The sequence below is a fragment of the Parasteatoda tepidariorum genome, chromosome 8 (genome assembly GCF_982258835.1).
Source record: "Parasteatoda tepidariorum strain Cologne lab strain chromosome 8, Ptep-v5.0, whole genome shotgun sequence".
Classification (NCBI taxonomy): Eukaryota; Metazoa; Arthropoda; class Arachnida; order Araneae; family Theridiidae; genus Parasteatoda; species Parasteatoda tepidariorum.
Genome location: NC_141762.1, coordinates 19,988,228 through 20,009,631, shown reverse-complemented (window position 1 = coordinate 20,009,631; position 21,404 = coordinate 19,988,228). Strand labels below are relative to the sequence as shown.

Genomic DNA, 21,404 nt, shown 5'->3' with positions numbered 1-21,404 from the left:
TTTATGACTCAAGTTAAGCAACGTAAACAAAGAACAAGTAAAGGCACCATACTATAGCTTCGATTTTGTAAGCAAGAACTTTCCTCACTGTTGAAACACAGAATGACGGAAGAAAACACGAGACACACAAGTTGCGACAAGGAACATAGATCAGTTTCTTTTATTTTAATAAATAGAGAAATGTTCAGAGAAATTTTATTGAACAAAGAGTTACATGAGTTATTCCTGATTGGGTAATTTATTGTATCATTTCCCTCATTACAACATTATGTTCGTCCCGATTAGACCAATAATTTAGTGTGATTTTTTTTAATTGGAAGCAAATATTATCGAAAAATAGTATATTTGTCCCTCCAAAAAAGTTTGATAAAACTTGCTAATAAATTTAAAGCATACTATAAAGAAATTACTTAATAAAAAAAAGTTTTTTTTTAATTTTTTGTTTTTGGAAATTTATTTTACCGCAAGAATGTGAGAACAAATAACCATTGTCACCCATTCAGTTACAAAACAAAGACATAAAACTCGCATATTTCATTCGAAGTTTTGTGTGGTTATGATCAACAAGTTCAAAATTTATTGTATGTATTGATCAGTAACAAAATTTTATTAAATTCGATTTTTATGGTCAAAAGTTTAAAAGTTAACATAGCATTATTCTAGAGAGCTTCGAAACTTGATCAAAGCTCTCTGAAACAGTGATGTTTGCGTTTATTTAAAATATTTTTACACTCTTTTAACTGATAAAACAGTTTAAATTTTCGATTATTATTTGAATAATTAGGGCTCCGCGCATGAAATATGTCACAAAATTAATTCCAAACGAATAAATTAAAAATTTTCAAAGTTGTCACCCCCCCCCTAAAATACATATCTTCAATATGCGAATAGTGCGTAAAATAAAAAAATGGAGCATCATTTCGAAGAGTGTAATCTTAAATAACCAAATACAAAATTTGAACGAAATCGATCAAAAAGTTTTTGAGTTATCAAATATTAAAAATGCCACAGATGTAATATTTCATTTCTCAAGAGCTATTTGACCGATTTCATAAAAATTTTAGTATTTTTCCATTTAAAATTACGATGATGTAAAAATTTGTATACTTTGCAGTTCACAGTTTTTTTTCCCGACTGTTAGCAATCAAATAATATAAAATGATAAATAGTCATATAAAATAGTTTTTTTTCTTGCAATTAATTATCTTTTGATAAATGAATTTGATAGTTGTATACAAGAATTTTTCATTTGATTTAAACAATTCTTGAGTGAATGCGAAATTAACATGCGCAGAAAGTAAAATTAACATTAAGCGGTCCCCCAATTTTCAACCGCTCTCATGGCTTAACTATATTATATTTTCTAGATTGTAGCTACTCCCCATACACTGTAAAAAATTTAAAATAAAATTACGGTTAAAGGGACTGGCATGCAGGGTGCCTTTACTTTTTACCGTGAAACTCATTTTTAATGGAACATGTTTGGATCAGAAATCTTATATACCATAATTTTTGCAGTCATCTCTAACTTTAATTAAATAAATATAACTGTAAAAATAGCGGTATAATATAGATTTTACGGATGATGCATTTTTAAAGTGCTGGCATTTTTTTTCAGGAATTTGACCCGGAATTTTTTACATTTTAGTTTGAGGGACAAGAATCGAAAAAAAAGCCTGTTTATTCAAAGGAAATACATTTTTGAGTCGAATTTTGTCACTTAAATATCGCGTTCCCAAATTAATTAATATATTAGAAATGAGGCTATCGAACATTAAGATCGAGTCTTAGTTCAAGAAAATCCGATCACTTTTCATTTTGAGCACTGTACATAATTTTTTTTTTAAAAAAAGAAACTAAACATAAGAATGCTAATTACCATGATACATAATATTAACAAAATAAATTTCCCCCCTAAATACTTCACATCTCAGACTTTAAAAAAATTTGTGCTTTTCTGACCAATTAAAATTCGTAAAAATCAATTAGCTTCATTGCTATTTTCCTTTTCTATCATAAGTTTTTATGGTATATATTTTTTATTATTTTAAGGCAGTTGTTGAAAAGTTGTTAATTTTTATGTCAAGATTATGTTCAAGTTATTACAGTTTTTACGCCACACACAAATGCCACTGAAACAGATAACAACTCCCCAGGCATTAATTCCATCTAAAACTTATGGGCAATAACTATAAAATGACTTAGCAGCTTTTGTGTCTGAACAATACTTAATTAAATAATATTTAGAATAATAGCAAAACTTTTCGATGATGGCTATAGAAAGAAATAATAAATTGAATCTTTGCCAAATAAGTACGCCTCTATTAAGTTTACATCATTAACCATATATGTAACTTGTTATTATAACAAAGAATAACAAATTATTTTTATTACACAAATATAAAATAAATTCGAATAAATGGTACTTACAAGTTTTTTTCTTACTGTTATTTTTTTAATCATAATAATGTAATTAACGTATTACTGGTTTTAATTTGAAATATATTGTTTAAATCATAAGTTTCATTGCATTGTTTCAATTAGTTTTGTTTCTCAATTAGTTTTTCATCCACTTTAGGAAGTTTAAACTTGCAAAATGTTTAATATGTATGTTTTTTTGGTTGATATAATATTTATTATTTTTAAAACCTTATAGTTTTGACTATTAGATACGTAAATATAAAATATATGTAATACAAAAATAATAAATACTTTTGTATTAATAAAAGAATTAAAACTCTTTCGGTTTCATAAAATGTCTTTGTTAAAGAGTAAGCGTAGTGATATTCTATTTTGGGAATTCAAGACTGAAAACATACCATTGAATAATAATTAGATTTATATTTGAAAGGACAAGACTCCGGATGGTTCCGGCAGATGTTTTATGGAAGACGTTATTCAGCAAGAGACATGCGAAAACTTTCGGTCTTGCATTAAATAGTACAGAGATTGGTGCAATTAGGTTCCAGTCGTACATGCCTTTGTAACTCTACGCACTATGGAAAATCATTTAATGCTTCCTAACATGGAAGTGAAAGAGGGACAAGATTCTAAAAATAACTCCCCCTTTCAAATATAAATCTAATTATTATTCAATGGTATGTTTTCAGCCTTGAATTCCCAAAATAGAATATCACTACGCTTACTCTTTAACAAAGACATTTTATGAAACCGAAAGAGTTTTAATTATTTTATTAATACAAAAGTATTTATTATTTTTGTATTACATATATATAGATAAGTTTATATTTTCGACTTAGAACTGTAGTCATTTAAAAGTGCGGGAATATAAAGGAGTTCAAAAATTTAAGAGAGAATTTAAAAAATTCCTGCACGCTATCTTTTAGAGAATTTGATTGTTTATTTCTTTATGGGAACAAAATGGAGAGAAATCGAATAAGTAGTTTCTGAGATTTCGATGGAACAATTATGTAATGCATGATTTCAACAAAAACGCGATTGTAAAGATTCCTAAAAGCTGCACATCTGACACAATTCTGTGTTTGCTCTTTTCAAATTGCAAAAAATCACTTAAAGCGTCATTTTACAACCTATAAACTCCCAGAAAATTCACAAGAGAAAAATTTAATTTCTGAAAAATTGGAATTTTTGTGAGAAATTTAGGAGCGTGTTGAACATAATAGAGGAATTTTGCGTAGCATTTGTTTTACGTTAATCGTAATGCTAACTTTATTTTCAATAACCCTTAGCTATTCTGCGATTTGCAGGGAAATTCTGTTTCGAAAATTTTAAGCTATTAACAATTTTTAAGCATCATTTCCATATTCGAAATTGTTTGAAATCGAAGATAAAATTTTGTAAATGATCAATGATAACTATTACTATCACTGCGCATGTTCAATTGCGTTAACGGGATTCTTGCTCTCTAACAACTTTCAAACTAGCCTCAATCAAATCAGCCTATGGCACTAAGTTGCACCATACTATCGAACTGCTTGAACTTCATTGCATAATACTAAGATTAAACTTTAAAGGATACACGGCTCTATTTAAAACTTTATTAAGACACCAGAAATTTGCACCATTAAGTTTAAGGTAATTAATATTACGGTTACATTTTGAACCAATTTTTCTGAGAACACAGATTAAATGGGTACATAGGCATTCGAATATGATTTTATCTGAAAAAGTAGGAACTAGTTTATCATTGAAAAGTAAAACTTTTTTATAAATTGCTGAAATGAATGTTTTCCAGTCAGAAAGCGAGATTAGAGAGATTTTGCAACACGTTACGGTTCCCCTTAATCTAACGTTATATGGACTTCACAACGTACGAGCAAAATGTACACGAATTGCAGTGTCGCTAAGAGGTAGAGGTAGAAATAAGGTTAATGTTACTGTTAACATAAAAGAAACTAAGCAAAATCGCTCTATTATCTCATTTTCTTCCGAATATTCAAAAAATTTGCATTAGAATTTAAAATCCTGATCTGGGGTACTTCATAGTTTCCAACAATGAATCCATTGTTTCTTTGCTTAAAATTAGTTATCTTTCAATTTAGAACCTTTTAGGGAAGTTTCGCATATAAAAGCAGCAAAAAAGGGCATCTTTTCTTAGCGAAACACGCCTTTGCATGTCTTTGTCGCCCGCTCTTATCAGCGAAAAGCTCACAAAAGCTTAAAATAATCCTTGCTAGTCTGGTGTTTACTTATTCATTTTTTGGGGTGATAATCTCAATAAAAGAATGCATGTGTCTGCAAAAAAAAAAGTATCTTTAGTTTCGAGTTTTCCTTAAAAACCGTTGTTTCAGTGAGTTAAACCCCGTAGCATCTACGAAGCAAGATCCCAAGGGATGTTCCTTGCTTAGAGAAAACAAGCTTATCTCTATGAGAAAAGTTTTCGCCCAGGCGAACGAGCTGTGGGTGCAAATTTTTTAAGTGCAAAGACCCACTTGGCATTCAAGAAACGACCCATTTCGCCGGAGTAGTTATGCTTTATGAAAGATAAAATTTTAAACTTTAGGTAGGGTGTAAAGCTTTAGGCGTTCGGAAAGTCATTTTAATTCCCTAGTGTCGTTTTACGGAAAATAGAAGCTACTGAATTCAGATTACAAAACATGCAATGATTGTTTTGCTTTCAAACGAGCACGCAGTTTCAGCAATAATTTAGCAAGTAAATATAAATGATAAAGTTGAGATTTTCTGCACATGAGCTAAAAGATGTTTAAAGTAAGAGAAATATCGATGACAATATAAAAGCAAGTTTTCTTCAAACATGTAAAAAAAGGAAAACAGAAATTAAACAGGAATGCAAATAAACTAAAAATAAAGATTTAACAAATAAAAAGAGAATATGTCTTTTTGCATGTGTCCAGGCTTAACGCATGGGTATTTTAGTTGTTTTTCTGCATTTGAATCAATTTAAAAAAGTAAAAAAAAGTAAAAAAAAATAAAAAAACATGCTTAATAGAAGTAAATCCTAGATTTTATATTAGGCTTAAAGAATTAAAGCATTTTTGTAGTGTATTTTTCCTGGCTGCAAAATTAATACTGAATTTTCTTTGAACGCCAAATTTTTAATTTTTCAATTACTAGTATTAAATTTTAAATAACTATAAAAAATTTATTTTCCATATTTTGTTATGCTGATAGACGATCTTTCATCTGTTGTGTTTCCTGTCGAAAAACGAATTTTCCTCTTTATATGTAGCTATTTATCGAGAATCTATACAGGGTGATTCTAAAAAGATGGGCAAAATTTTAGAAGTGATAGTACACACCCAAACAAATTTTTTTTTTATCAAAGAATGCATGGTCGAAAACAAAACGCAAAGGTGCTGGCGCATTTGGAAAGTTGTTTGATGCAAACTTTAAAGCTCCATTCCTGTTGCGCTGCGTTACTTGTCGCCAAGCTTTCGGCCGCTGCAGGGAAAGTTCGTGATATGCCTGGTGTGTTTCAGAATGTTCGCCTATCTTTTCCTCGCCGTTGTACTGCGTGCATAACCGCTGCCGGCCACTGTTTCGAACACTTATTGTAATCACATGCCATTAAATTTGCTTTTATAACTTAACTTCATCATTCTTTGAGTGTTTTTGCCTAAGAGATAAGATTATAAACTTTGACACCCTCTAGCGGTTTTGCGTCTTGTTTTCGACCATGCATTCTTTGATAAAAATTGTTTGCTTGGGTGTGTACTATCACTTCCTAAAATTTTGTCCATCTTTTTAGAATCACCCTGTATCGTATATATTTATCTTATGTGGCACCAGAAACTCAGGTATTTCTTTATCTTTATCTATTATAGTTATAATAAATTTTGATAGGTTTCTTTGAATAATAATTTTACTAGTGTTGAAAAATTAATTATACGTTAAGTATTTAATTGGGTACTTGCACTTCAAGAAAAGAAGATTTCGGATACCCACACATGTGACCTATGACGCCAGCTGCTTACTTATAAACAAAATGGTGTGTTAAAGTTGAGTTAAGTTTCTTCACAAAAATTAAAACGTTAATTAACGTGAAGTTAAATAAATAAACACCGTATGGCGCATCTAATTTATTGAAATATTACTTTTCTCGTCTACGTCTTTTTCTTGACTTAGATTTATTATTTGTTTATGCATTTTTTTGTAACTATGGTATATTTTTATTTTGTGTAATTTCAACTTTGCGATGCGTAGTTAGTTTGTTTATGTTCTTAATGGCTTCATGCCTGTCTTTGTGTTAAGTAAGAAATATATAGTTAAAAAATTTAAATCTTTGTGAAAGGATCTTTGTGTCAGAATATAGAACGCGTCATTTAAGAGAATTGATACCTGGTGGGCTTGACTTACTCGAACTAGAATGGAAAGAGCAGCCTCTAAAGTAAACAAATGCCACGTTTCAACAACCTATCAGGATCGTGATTGTAGGTATTCCTTTAGATGCATTTGGTTTGATTCCTTTTGCTAGATTGTCTCAAGTAATAATTTAAGTAGTATTGAATAGTTAGTTATAGATAAAGTATTTATTTAGAATAATTTTGTATTTTTATGGAAATAAAAATTTAGTTACGAAGTAATTATTTAGATTTATCTTTGATTTTTTCTAAAACTGCTATAGAAATTTTAAACATAAACGGTGCTATGATGCCGCATAACGTCATAGCACCGTTTATGTCGCATAACGTCATAGCAATCATTGTTGATGGAACTTGCCTTTTTTAGAGCAATAGCTTATATTCACTTTATTCTCGACTCTGTTTCAGGTTCTCCACGGCAGGGGGCAGTATTTGTAGAGATTGTTTCAACTTCTGGTAGATGGATACAGGTAGAAGAATTTTTGCCGGTGTAAACTAAATTGCGTAAATCCGTATCTCAACGATTAGGTCATTGCATATCAATATAGGATAATTTCCCAAAGTACTTTTTTTTCATATCTTCATCTAATATTTTTAAATATGATGAATAAAATTTTTCCCAAAAACGCGACACAAATATTGAATACAGAACAACTGAGTATTCCGAGTATATACAAACAAACCCGGAATGTCAAAAAAAGAAATAGTCAATTAAATGCGATGACGTCAGAAGAGGACCTCAACTCATTTTTATTTTTAGGATAGACGGTGAATATGTATTATACGATACTCAAGTTATGGCTCGAGAGTTGCATGAGAAAGTAGTACAGCACGTAAGATTTTAAATTAAACTAATTTTAAAACTGATTAGGGTGGTAGGATAGAAGAAGGGGTTAAAAAAATTGAAATATTTAAACACAGTTGTGCTGTGCATTAGGCTTGGTTCGTTCATTTAAGTTTATGTATTGTGCAAGATAATTTTAAAAAGTGACCAAGCTGGTTACCTAAGGTGGCTAGTTCTTGCATAAATTTGCAATTAATAGAAGTTTTATAGAGTAAAATGAAGCTGTAATTATTCTGATAATTTTTTAATTCAAATGTCACTGTTTGAGAGCTGTAATTCATATGTTTATTTCGAAAGTTTTCTAACCATTTATAGCAAATTCTTCAAAATATTGCATAGTAACAGGAAATAGTCAGCTATTATCGATAGATCTTAAATAAATATACAAAAAATAAATTGTTAAAAAATAAAACTAAGTAAGGATGTTTTCTAGCAACGTTTACGTTCTATTGTCACGAAAAAAGTGCTATTACGAAACTTTTCTTCCTCGCATTTACAAATGATAATATAAATCGTCCTAAGTTCTCAAATTTGCGTATTTTAATATTACTAAGAGAAAAAAAATAGGAATTAACAAGAATTCTTTTGTGTATTTACTCAGCCATAAAATGAAGGTATTAAACTTATTCAATACTTTCCGGAATTAATAATCTTAAAAATCTGCTAAAAATCGTTCGTAATAAGTGGAAGAAGTTAGAAAGTTATGAAGTATCAATTTCATGTTGCATCGGTGAAATTTATTTCAAATAAAAATCTTACTTGCCATTGGGAAATGAAAATAAATGTTAATGCCGTTTTCTAAGCAAGAAATATTACGAACGACAGTTTAATGAAAAAAAAAAGTACTTGAAATTGAAATTTTCGTAATTACAATTTATGATTTGTTATTCTTTTTTGAAATTCAACAAATGGACGTGCAATTGTAAGAAAAATTAATATGTCTGAGTTAGCTACGAATTTTCAATTCCGCTTTTGTGTGTGAAAGGAATTGAAAACTTTTTTTTCCTCTCTTTTCTTTACATAGTTTCTAGAGGAATTCAATCAAAATCGAAGAGTTAAAAGCTATTGTTATAAAAAAGAATGAATAGAAAGAAAACTTCACGCAAAATTGGTGTTTTTCTGCTTTTACCAACTTTAATCTCTTCGAAAATAGAAAGGGAATTTCTACTTGGAACTTTACTTTCTTTTGAGTTGTTCTTATTGTTCATTTAAGTACTTGAAAATATTCTTTATGCTTCACTTCGTATGGTTGCAGAAAAATGACAAAATACGTTTAATGCACAACGTAAAGAAATTATATATTTATGTATAGTAATTGTGATTTTATATATAATAAAAATTCTTTTCATATAGTTTGTATATGAAAAGAAGTTTTGATACAAACCGTTGGCTTTTAGTTTGAAACTAGAAAGAGAATTTCTACTCGAAACTTTACTTTCTTTTGAGTTGTTCTTATTACATATTCATTTAAGTACTTGAAAATATTCTTTATGTTTCGCTTCGTATGGCTGTAGAAAAGTGACAAAATACGTTTAATGCACAAAGTAAAGAAATTATACATTTATGTCTAATAATTGTGATTTTATGTATAGTAAAAATTCTTTTTATATGGTTTGCATTAATTTTTATGTATGTTTTTTTTTACCAAAGAACAAGAAATAATACAAATTAAGTTATTTTAATTAAAAATAACAATAAAGTTTATTATAGATTTACTGAAAACGATAATATACTAAATGTTTAATACACTTTATCAATTGGGTACGAGGACCATTAAAAGTGAAGTGATTATGCCTAACCATGTGATATAAGCCAGATTTCCACTGAAGAGCCAAAAAAACTGGTATACCTGCCTAATATTGTGTAGGGCTCCCGCGAGCACGCAGAAGTGCCGCAACACGACGTGGCACGGATTCGATCAATGTGTGAAGTAGTGCTGGAGATAATTGACACCATGAATCCTGCAGGGCTGTCCATAAACCAGTGGGAGTAAGAGGGGGTGGGGATATCTTCTGAGCATCACGTTGCAAGGCATCCCAAATATGTTCAGTAATGCTCATGTCTGGGAGTGGATCCAAGAGCACTCTCCTGAATTTAGACACCTCCGCTGGCCACCAAAATCTCCAGACATGAGCATTACTGAACATATTTGGGATGCCTTGCAACGTGATGCACAGAAGATATCCCCACCCCCTCTTACTCCCACTGGTTTATGGACAGCCTTGCAGGATTCATGGTGTCAATTATCTTCAGCACTACTTCACACATTGATCGAATCTGTGCCACGTCGTGTTGCGGCACTTCTGCGTGCTCGCGGGAGCCCTACACGATATTAGGCAGGTATACCAGTTTTTTTGGCTCTTCAGTGTAATTGGATACTCGTAAGGGACGTCACGTGTGTGTATCGAACCTTATTGGGTTCTGAATCGACAAATGCCACGATTTACCTACAATGACGTCACTTGCAGGTGTCCAATTTCTCTTTAACTATAGAATGTTCGTCACTAAGAACGGTGTGTGCGTTGTGATTGGTCATTATTTTAGTAGTTGTGGCCAACGGGGACTTATAAATGCAACGCAATAGGAGAACCATGTAAAATAAAGATTTATGAATATTTTTTAAAATTTTTTAAAGATGTCATAGGATATTTTTAAACTTTCATACGGTAACTTTTTAACGAAAAAAATGAGATAAAGGATGCAAAATTAAAAAAATATGAACACAGAGAATATCTTTTGATTTAATTATCGAAAATTTATGTACTGGAATTCATTAATGATTTGAGAGACTCATGAAAAAGATTTTAGCTTCCAATAGATAATAAGAAGCATTTGCGTAATGTGAAGATAAAAATCATCCATGGTAAATCAATCCTACTACAGGAATTGATCTACAGAGTGCGTAACGTAAAGAGGAAAACTCAGTTTTCCTAGATCACGATTTTATCTTTAAAGTGATACTAACATATACTTACGCAAATATGGAAAGAAAAATTTCCCAGGCCATATTAATACTTCAAAAAGAGTTGATCTATCTAGTGATATAAAACACATTTGTGCAACATAACGAGGAAAACTCATCTTGCATATGACGGAATTTTATTCTTCGAGTGATACTGACACACATTTGCTAATACGAAGAGGAAAACAACGCATGATAGATGAATCTTTTGGGAGAATTCGATCTACTTGAGTGAAACTAACACAAATTTGTGAAACGTGAAAAGCAATAATTAATTCGTTTCAACAGGATTTTATGATTTTATCCTTCCAGTGACACCAGAAAACATATGCGTAACGTAAAGAGACAAACTTAGCTTGCAAATAACAGAATTTCATAATTCAAGTGATGCTACCAGACATTTGCGTTGTGTGAAGAAGACAACTTAGTTTGCCTAGAATTGGATTTTATCCTTCGATTGATGCGAACAGAGATTTGCTTAACATTAAATAGGAAACTTACCTTGTCTAGAGCAGGATTCTGTCCTTCGAGTGATATTGACATATATTTGCGTAGTGTGAAGAAGAAAACACTAGATTACTTATAACAGGATTTAATCCTTCGAGTGATACCAACAGAGATTTGCGTAATGCGAAGACGAAAAGTTAGCCTACTTATAGCAGGATTTAATCCTTCGATTGATATTAACAGATGTTTGAATAACGTGAGGAAGAAGGAAGAAAATTTAGCATGCCTACAAAAGAATTTTTTTTTCTTTAACTTTGAGTTAACAGACACTTGCGTAGCGTGAAGAGGATCTTACTTAGAAAGTTTGTGGGAATCTGGGAAACCATTATTTTTTAAAAATTATTCATTAGTCTTTTTTCAACATTTATTATTGGATTAATTTATTTACTTTTAGCAAGATGAACAAGAAAGATAAAAAAAAAATATATTTCACAACAGCAAGTAGAGGTTGCCGTCGAGGAGCTTAAGATGTTGACTTTGAAATAACCAAATATATATATATAATAATATAACCTAAATATATATATATAACCTTATAATATATATATATATATATATATATATATATATATATATATATATATATATATATATATATATATATATATATATATATATATATATATATATATATATATTATAAGCTAAAATATTGAGAAAATATGGAAAATAATAAAAAAATAAGGACAAGAGAAGAAAATTATTAACAATAATTTTTTTAAAAGTATTTAAAAAACATAATTTTTAATACCTTAAAAAAAGAATTACAATTTGGGAAACAAAACTAAGAAAATATATAATCTCTTCATCAACTCACACGATTATATCCGCAAAAGGAGTGCTTTCTAATATTGCATTAATATAGCCGAAGCAAAATATATCAATACAACAGTGTGAGGAGCACTCAAAAAAATTAAAACGAAATTGGAACACATTAAGTAAAAAATATGTACGGAACAAATATATCAAGCAAAAAACTGAAAATAAAATGTTAAGAGATTAGAGAACAGTACACGAAAGGAAATCTACATAGTGAGGAGCGAATTAAATGAACTTACGAGTACCGGAATCTTTCAAGAATGATTTAAAATATTTTCGTAATAAGATTGCCAGATTACAATATATGAAAACAGAGGCATAAATAAAGTGATATCTTATGGCATGTTCTTACTGCAAAACTGAAGCGCGTCTAATTTGTTAGTTACCTTGGGTGGGCCCGAAAATAGATGCGCGCAAGATAATAATATAATACAGGATAACTTAAAGTTTGTAATTAAAAAGTTTGATAATTAAAATAATTATTTGAAAAAAAAACAGAATTTACTCGTTTTGAATTGAATTTTAGCAGGAGCCAAATTATTATTACTGCTGAAATCCAAAAATTAGGCTCAAAGAGCAATGCCCTAAACACACGAAATTAGAAGAGGAACTAAAAACGGAAACAAAAAGAAAACGAAAATAGGATAATAGTAGATAATATTAAGTGCTAAAGTTGCTTTAAATATGATCACTATAGCATAGCACAAAAAAACAAAACAGAACTAAAAACGAAAACAAAAAGAAAACGGAAGTAAGGTAATAGTAGATAGAAGAAATACTTTAAAAAAAATTATTGTTAATAATTTTCTTCTCTTGTCATTATTTTTTTATTATTTTCCATATTTTCTCAATATTTTAGCTTATTTTATTAGTTCTATATACTTGCAGCTTATGCGCAGTTAATAAAACTTATTAATTATTTTCGTTTTTCTCTTTGTTTTTATTGTGCTATATATATATATATATGTATATATATCATAGATGGCAGTACTTTTACTTTCGTTACTTGTACCGCCGGTACAAGTAAAAAGTACGTACTTTTACTTGTACTTCGTTACTTTTCAAATTTAGTACTTTTACTTGTACTTTCGTTACTTGTTTAGGGAAGAAGTACAAGTATTTGTAACGGAAATGTCGAAGGAAATCGTTACTTTTTTCTAAAACTCGGTAAGATTTCTAAAAGCTGAAAATGCAATTATTTTGCAAAATGAATAAAAAATATTAATTAGCTAGTTATTTTCATTCATTTTCGAGTTTTATGCATTTATTTAATACATTTTAAATAAAAAATGTTGGATTTTGTTATTACGTTTTTCAATTTTCTTTTTGAACTCACTAATAATAAATTTTTGTCTTAATGCATTTTTTACTAAATACATTTTTACCTAGTACATTTTTAACTAAAATTATGTTTATGCCCGACCTTGTCAAACAACGCCCAGTCAAATCTCTAAAAGCTTCAGAACTATTTGTGCCTTTGAAAACTATTATAATTACTATTTTAACTCTTAAAAACTCGAAGGTATTAATTTAACCGCTGATACTAAAATTCGTTTACATATTTTAATTATTCCGTTAGGCAGAAATGTTCGGAAAACGATTTTCTCGCATGACTTCAGCATTAGCCATTGTTACAAATAAAACTGTAGACTGTTCTGTTTCAACTTGTACTGCACATTCAATTATTTTTTACTAGCTCAAAGATCACAAAGCTACCTGAAACCCCGTGTTTGCTTTGCTTATGTTTGTGCTTTTAAAACGCGTTTCTATAGAGTAAAACAATTTTAAATCAATGGTAGTTTAAATAAATAAAAATGATAAACTAAAAATTAAAATCAATAGATAAAATTTCTTTTTCGTGCAAATCCATAAAAAGTTTGATATTAAAATTATATTTGATTTTAAAATTATATTATACGATTATATTATAAAATTATATTATAATATTCTTCCGAATTTAAAAATAAATTAATGTCCATAACTTTTAAAATTAAAAATAATTAAATAAATAACAACAATTTTGCAAAAACATTAAAGAACATAAGAATATTATTCAATAAAATTTTAGGTTACTTTGAATTTTCGATTTCCTAGAAATGTACTCTTAAATCGTTACTTTTTTTGTTTAGTACTTGTACTTTTACTTGTACTTTTTACTCGTTACTTTTTTTAAAAATACTTGTACTTTTACTCGTTACTTTTTAAAAGTAAAGTTGCCATATATGATATATATATATATATATATATATATATATATATATATATATATATATATATATATATATATATATATATATATATATATATATATATATATATATATATATATATATATATATAATAGATTTCATGACGTCTATCTCAAAGAAAAGGGAATTGGGGAAAAAAAGAAATACATTAAACTTCTGATCGGGAAGTTGTTTTCAAATACCGATGGGAAAGTTTCGGGGCTAAAAAGATCGTATCGCTAAAACAGTTTCCAGTTTTCATAAATTTGTAAAATAGGGGAAAGTAGGAAAAAAAAAGGAGCCAATTGCATTGAAAGTGTTTTTGTGACACTCTCTAACTCTCAATCACCTCGTCCAATCACGTCCAACTCCTCACTTTCCCATTAGGGCACAAAAACATTTTTCAGCGAAAAGTATCCTTCCGCGAACTTTTTTTTTAGCCATTTTCTTTCTTTTTTTGTGTGGATACTATAGAGAATCTTAGTGTGAAGTATTGATTTGTTAGTTTCCTCCTAGGAATGATAAATGAACTTTATGTTAGCATTTCTCTTTCTTTTTAGAATTTTTTTTCTTCACACTAGGTGTTCTAATGTCTTTCTCTTTTTTTTGCCCCAAAGGAAATATCTTTTAGTTGAAAAAAACATCTTTATGATTGTTCGTTTTCAGATTTGTTGGAAAAAGGATAAACATTGTTCACACGCAAAATTTTCGAAGTCTCACGTTATAATAATTGACTACTGAATTTTCACAAATGACTGAGAGTAACAAAGCACAAACTAAGCACTTTTATGATCTTCAATACTGTAAGAAACTAGTCATTCTGCAATCATTGTCCTCATGTAAAAGTGCATAGAAGTGTTGTTTTACGAGGTGTGTAAATAAAATAATGGCAACATACTTGAAAAATAATTTTTAATAAACGCTCAAGCAAAATTACATAATTTTCCTTCATTATAATCACTAGCAAAGTCTTTACTTTTTACCACATGTCAAGATACTATTGGCAAGGTGTGATTTTTTTAAAATTATTTCATTTTATAACCGTCGTTTAACAGCTGATCCAGTTTTAAGTTTACGTCTACCAATGTTTAACTCCGTAGCCTCGTAATTTTTTGAATCCAATCCATAAGGGAACTCCTGGATCAAGCATTGGGAGAAATCGCTTTCTAGGTGGACTTTTTGATGGAACTAACGTGCATTTACGTTACATGGAGTGGAAAACTTCGAAAGTCTTAGTGGTTAGCCTGACCGTAAGGGACTCTAACCCATGATAAGTCTACCACTGAAGACATTTTACACCAGCACTGCGAGTGGTGCGAAAAGGGTGCGGAATTCGTATCAACAAGCCGTCGCTGGGATTCGAACCATGTGACCTCATTAGGAGGTGAACGCTCTATCCCCTGAGCTACCACGACTCACTATGAAATATTTTATTTTATTTTATAACAGTCATTGAAAAACCGAACCAATTTTGGGCTTAGGACTATCAATGTTCAACTTCGTAGCCTTGTAGTTTTGAACCCAATCCGTAAGACGAAAGAACTCCTGGATTCATCTGGACTCCTGGAATATTGGGAGAATGTTGCCTTAGAGGAGGATTTTTGATGGGACTAACCCGCTTTTGAGTTACACGGAAAAGAAAATCACGAAGACCTCCCTCGGTTAACCTGACGGCAAGGAGTTTCTAACTCATGATCCACCTACTACTGAGGATATTTTACGTCAGCAATGCTGTCGGTGTTGCTCGGATACCACCAGGAGACTTTCAATCAGTATATGCCACACTATTCGATGGATGATCCCAATTTCCCAGAATAATTCCAGGAAAATTCATGGACGTTCAAGAGAAAAGATAGATGGATGCATATCCACAGTCTCATTCTAAACAGCATTAAATGTTTTACGTATTTTTGATTTAGGAAACCTTAACTTTAGTCCACTACTGTTGTTCAATGTTTGTAAACATGATTTAAAGCGGCTGAGTCCAAATAGTTCTCTATTCAATTTAAGACCAAGCAGCAACTACCTCTTCAATTAGATCGACGTCTATTGTTAGCAATAAAATTAAAAATTGTTTACGCAATATGTTTTTAATTTTTTTTGTTTGTGAAAGCAATAAAATTAAAAACTTATCATTATTGAAACAATTCAATTTACAATATTGATTAATAAATAATAAATACGTAGCTATTTCAAGAGAAAAATCCCAGAAAACTGAAGCGAAACGTTATCTGTCATTGATAATGTAAAAACTTCATTACTTGCAAAAATGAAAAAAAGTGGAAAAAAACTGACGTGTTTTGAGCATTCGAAAATAGGCACTCATTCTCAAAACTCACCAGACGTGAAAGAGGGAAAAAGTTTTAACATTATCAAGTATACCGTAACATTTTATACAAAGGATTTTTTGTATTATTTGTTAACTATGTTGAGTTTTGTTAGAAAATGAGATTTGCATGCTGAGCAATATCCAAATAAGTTAAGAAGTAAATAATAATAAACTCCTGTCTAGATGAAAATTAAAAAATACGATTACAATGTACATCTTAAATGGAAAGTTTATGCGTTGAATAATATGTTTAACAATTCTCGTGGAATTAAGCTTTTTAAACCCTAGAAATAGCTAGATAATGCTATAAATCTACAATTGGCGAGAAGCAGATAAAGAGGATATGTTGCATGCGACGAGACTCTTTATAGCATACATAGACAAACATTTCGACTACTTCCTGGCAATGCTTTGTATATTTAAACCTATCATGGATATCTAGGTAACGTTTTGAAGGTTTTTATAAAAAAAATTTCCTACTTTTTCTTCTGTGTTAAAACTGAGATTCGGTTAAAATAAGGTACGTTAAAAAATAATGTACCATAATTGAAAGCCTTGAGTAAGATGCAATGATAAGCCAAATTTTTTAATTGCTTAGAAGATAGTTTTCTAAAACAGTTTTCGGTAAAAAAAAAATGTATGCTGAAAATAAGTTGTTTTAGAGTGTTGTGCTGTTATTTAGCAAAAACTCCGGAGTACCTATTTTGAAACAACACCAAGGAACAATTTGTTGTAAAAATATCACCTTTGGAAAAAATATGGCTTATCATTGTTTTGTACAAACTTCTTCTAGTGTTAAAGGCTTATTTTTCAGCTTTTTTTATTTTTTTTCAACTTTATTATAATAGAAAGTTTTATGTTTAATTACATTAGACCCATTTTCATTTATTTGTATTTTATCAATAAACACAACAAAATGCACGGTAGCGTTTATGGATTATTTATTTTATCCACCGTATTTTACATATACACAAAAAGCAAGAACTTAAATACTTTTTACCGATTCGATATGTCTTTAAAATCATTAAATTTGATATCAAACAATAATGAAGTTGACATTTCTCAGATCCACTATCCACCAGGTCAAATCTTCAAGCTTATCATGAACATCAAAGCTTATGTGATACTTTACTCAATCTTTTGATAAACGAACGCATTTAAAATAAACCAGACAGAGATTTATTCCGCCACATTTCCGAACTCTTTTTTTTTTAAAAATCATTAACGGTGGTGCATCTGTCATTAATATTTTCCGTTTTTGTTTGGGTTCATAAAAATCAATGGTATCCATAGCAATGTGAACTCCTTTTTCATTCAAGAGAAACATTAAATGCGAAAACAGTTTCCTCATAAAATGCTTTTAAAAATGCTTCACAAATAATATGCCATTCAAGCAAACAAAATTATCCCCGTGAAAGTTACAGTGACAAGCTTAGCATCAAAGTATCAGACGTCTAAAATCAAAATGTTAAATTGCTTCCATTTCATATTTAACTGGCATATTAAAGCGTTTAAATTGTTGCTATTTTCCTTGCATTTGAGTTTTATAGTTTCGAATAAATGATCCGTAAAAGAACACGGTTTTTATTTTCATTTGAGAGAAAATTAAATTTCTTCCTTGACATTGAATTGTTAAAGTAATAAAATTAAGAAGGCATTCTCTTAAAGTAATTAGTTTGTATAGAATTGAATGAGTGAATTTAGAAAGATGAAAGTTTAACATTCGATAAAGTTATTTAAAATTATGATAATGTTTTAATGTAATTCAAACAACATTTTAAATTGAAGATCTCTATATTGTTTTTACAGCAATAATGTTTTGTATAATTATAATAAATGTTGTGGAATAAACTGGAAAACAGATAGAAAAATAGTCAAGTTCAAAAACATGCTGTTTAATTTGAAAAAGTCAAATATTACTTAAAATTCTGAGACACAATACAACATGTCAAAAGCTAAAATTATAGGTTATTTTATGAAAAAAGAATTTTTACAATCGTATTAAATAAGATATTTTCTGAATTTAAATTAAAAATGTAATTAATAACCACTTATCAATTTACTTATAGACTAGTGGTTCCTAACTTTTTCCTGTTACTATTCTCTTTTTAAAATCCGAAATAAATTAGTGAACCACTAATCGGCAGTAACAGGTAAAAAAGAAAAGAAAAACATTTTGGTAGAAAATATGTTTGGTAATACTGTGCAGAATTTTAAAACGGGAAACAAAAACTTACTCGTTAAATATCTTTTTACAAGCATGTATATAAATCTAGAAGAAAAAAGAAAAGAAAAACAATGCAACTAGCAAGTGGTTCTTAAGCACGTTCTAGATGTAAGCTGTCTGTATGCTACGCGCGTTTTTGTAAGATGCCTCATTTAATTTGAGAAAAAAAACCTTCTTAGCCTTTCTAGCTGTCTGCGTGAACAAAGAAATTCAAAGTTTAGCTCAATATGTTTAAGTTCCAGCTATAGATCGAGTTCCTTCAGATAGTTTAGATTGCATTCAAAAATAGATAAGTTGTGCAAAATTAATACAATTGTAATATTTTTTTTCATGAAAAAGTATATTAATTGGTAATTTTCAGTCAAAAGCTAATTTAAATAGATTTTTGAGAACTATCACAGGGTAATCAAAACCAATGAATATTTTTTTTTCTTCAGAAATTAAAACTTTTTTTTAAATATATATTTCAATGAAAATAATTACTTTTTCTATCTGTTATGATGGAAATATATTCCTCCTGTTGAAAATTAGTCATAGAAGACAAGTAAAATTTATTTGATAAATAGCTGTTGAGAGAACCAAATGTGTTTGTATTCATTATCAGCAAGCAATTTAGCTAAAAGTTATTGCACTTTTTAAACATGGCACCAAACTTATCAGAGACACTGAAAATTGTTAAACTATTGCCTCGTAAAGAGACAAATTTAATTTTCAAAAAAATGTCGTCAATAAGGATGCAATCCTTTGCAGCTAAGGAATATAGAATACATAAGAGAAGAAGTACAAGAACAAGAAAAAATATCTTTTTAGCTGTTTTTAATTAGTAGCAGTAAATAATGCATTTAAATGTATTCTTTCTTTTTTTACGTTAGCTATTTAAAATACCGCTATTGTAATTAAATTTTCGTTCTCACCTATTAAACACCGCTAGGAGTTTTCACACCTTGGTTCTAGACATTACAGAATAAAATCAGATTACGAAATAAAAATGACTACATTTATTAAACTCAGTTTGAATTAAATCGTTTATACAGACTAACACTGGTCAGTTTTTTTCTTTTATAAAAAGTAATTAAAGTAATAATTTATTTCAATATATAGATAGTCTTAAATTATATCGACAGTGCTCAAAGGATGTGCACGAGATGAGACAGTGCTCAAGTGCTCTTATGAGACAGTGCTCAGGGATAATTTAAGACTACATGCTTACCAATAGCTAAAAAACATAGGTTAACGTATGCAATTCTAAATTCTAAAAATAAAATACCAATACATAAATTTTAAACCCTGGAAAACGAATTTAAAGTTTGTGCAAAATATTATCCATTAATTAATATTTGAAACCTGAAAACCCGATTATTAATCTAAAAGTTATCTAGGATGTTCCTTGCACAATGTACGTTTTGAAAAGCAGGAAAAATGACAGTTTTAAAAATAGCATAAAAACTATCAGATAACTATCGAAATTCTTTATATTACAATTGGATACGTTGAAGAATAGGAAAAAATTTCAGAAGAATAGGAATAGGAATTTCCTATTCCTATTCAGAAGAATAGGAATAGGAACGTTGAAGAATAGGAATTTAATTTGCTGAAAAAACCTCAGTTCAACGCCTAACTTTTAGATTAATTTGGAAGACTAAAACACGAGAATATGAAATCAGTATTTACAAATTTGTCACAAGCTTACATTAAATTTATTTACAAAACTTGGGTAGTCGGGAGGAAGTGAAGTGATTATGTCTAACCACGGGATTTAAGTCTGATTTAATCAGATACCTGTAAGGGACGTCACGTGTGTGTGTCGAACCTGATTGGATTCTGAATAGAAAAATGCCACGATTTATCTACGATAACGTCACTTGTAGGTACCTAATTGAAAATATAAGCAAATAATTTATTTCAAATGAATGAAAGAAAATTTATTTTATATGATGTATTTTTTGAAAAAGTGGTCAAAATTACTATAAAATACAAAGTTTTTAAAAAAATTGCAGAAAAACTGAGTAGTAATCAATATAACATTATATTTGAATCGGTAAAAAAAAACTGCAATATTATTCTGCATAAATATAGAATAAATTTGTAGAATTCGAATTTATATAGAGAATTTGCAGAAAAACTGAGTAATAAACAATTTGACATTATATTTGAATAGGTAAAAAGAAACTGCAATATTATTCTGCATAAATATAGAATAAATTTATAGAATACGAATTTATATAGAGAATTCGCAGAAAAACTGAGTAATAAACAATTTGACATTATATTTGAATCGGTAAAAAAAACTGCAATATTATTCTGCATAAATATAGAACAAATTTATAGAATACGAATTTATATAGAGAATTTTCAGAAAAACTGAGTAGTAAACAATTTGACATCATATTTGAATAGGTAAAAAAAACTGCAATCTTATTCTGCATACATATAGAATAAATTTATAGAATACGAATTTATATAGAGAATTTGCAGAAAAACTGAGTAGTAAACAATTTGACATTATATTTGAATCGGTAAAAAAAACTGCAGTATTATTCTGCATAAATATAGAATATATTTATAGAATACGAATTTATATAGAGAATTAGAATACGAAAATATGAGCATACATGAATTTTTTGGAAGTTTATGTTAATTTTTTCTTCAAAAATTGAAGGCTAAAGTAAAGCATATGTTTCAAAT

General features: G+C 29.2%; 1 protein-coding gene across 3 annotated transcripts in view; it reads right to left on the bottom strand.

Annotated features, from left to right (window-relative positions):
* Nucleotides 1-21,404, bottom strand: part of LOC107450310 (cell adhesion molecule 1) — a 191,721-nt gene that overhangs the window by 7,829 nt on the left and 162,488 nt on the right. The window lies entirely within an intron of this gene.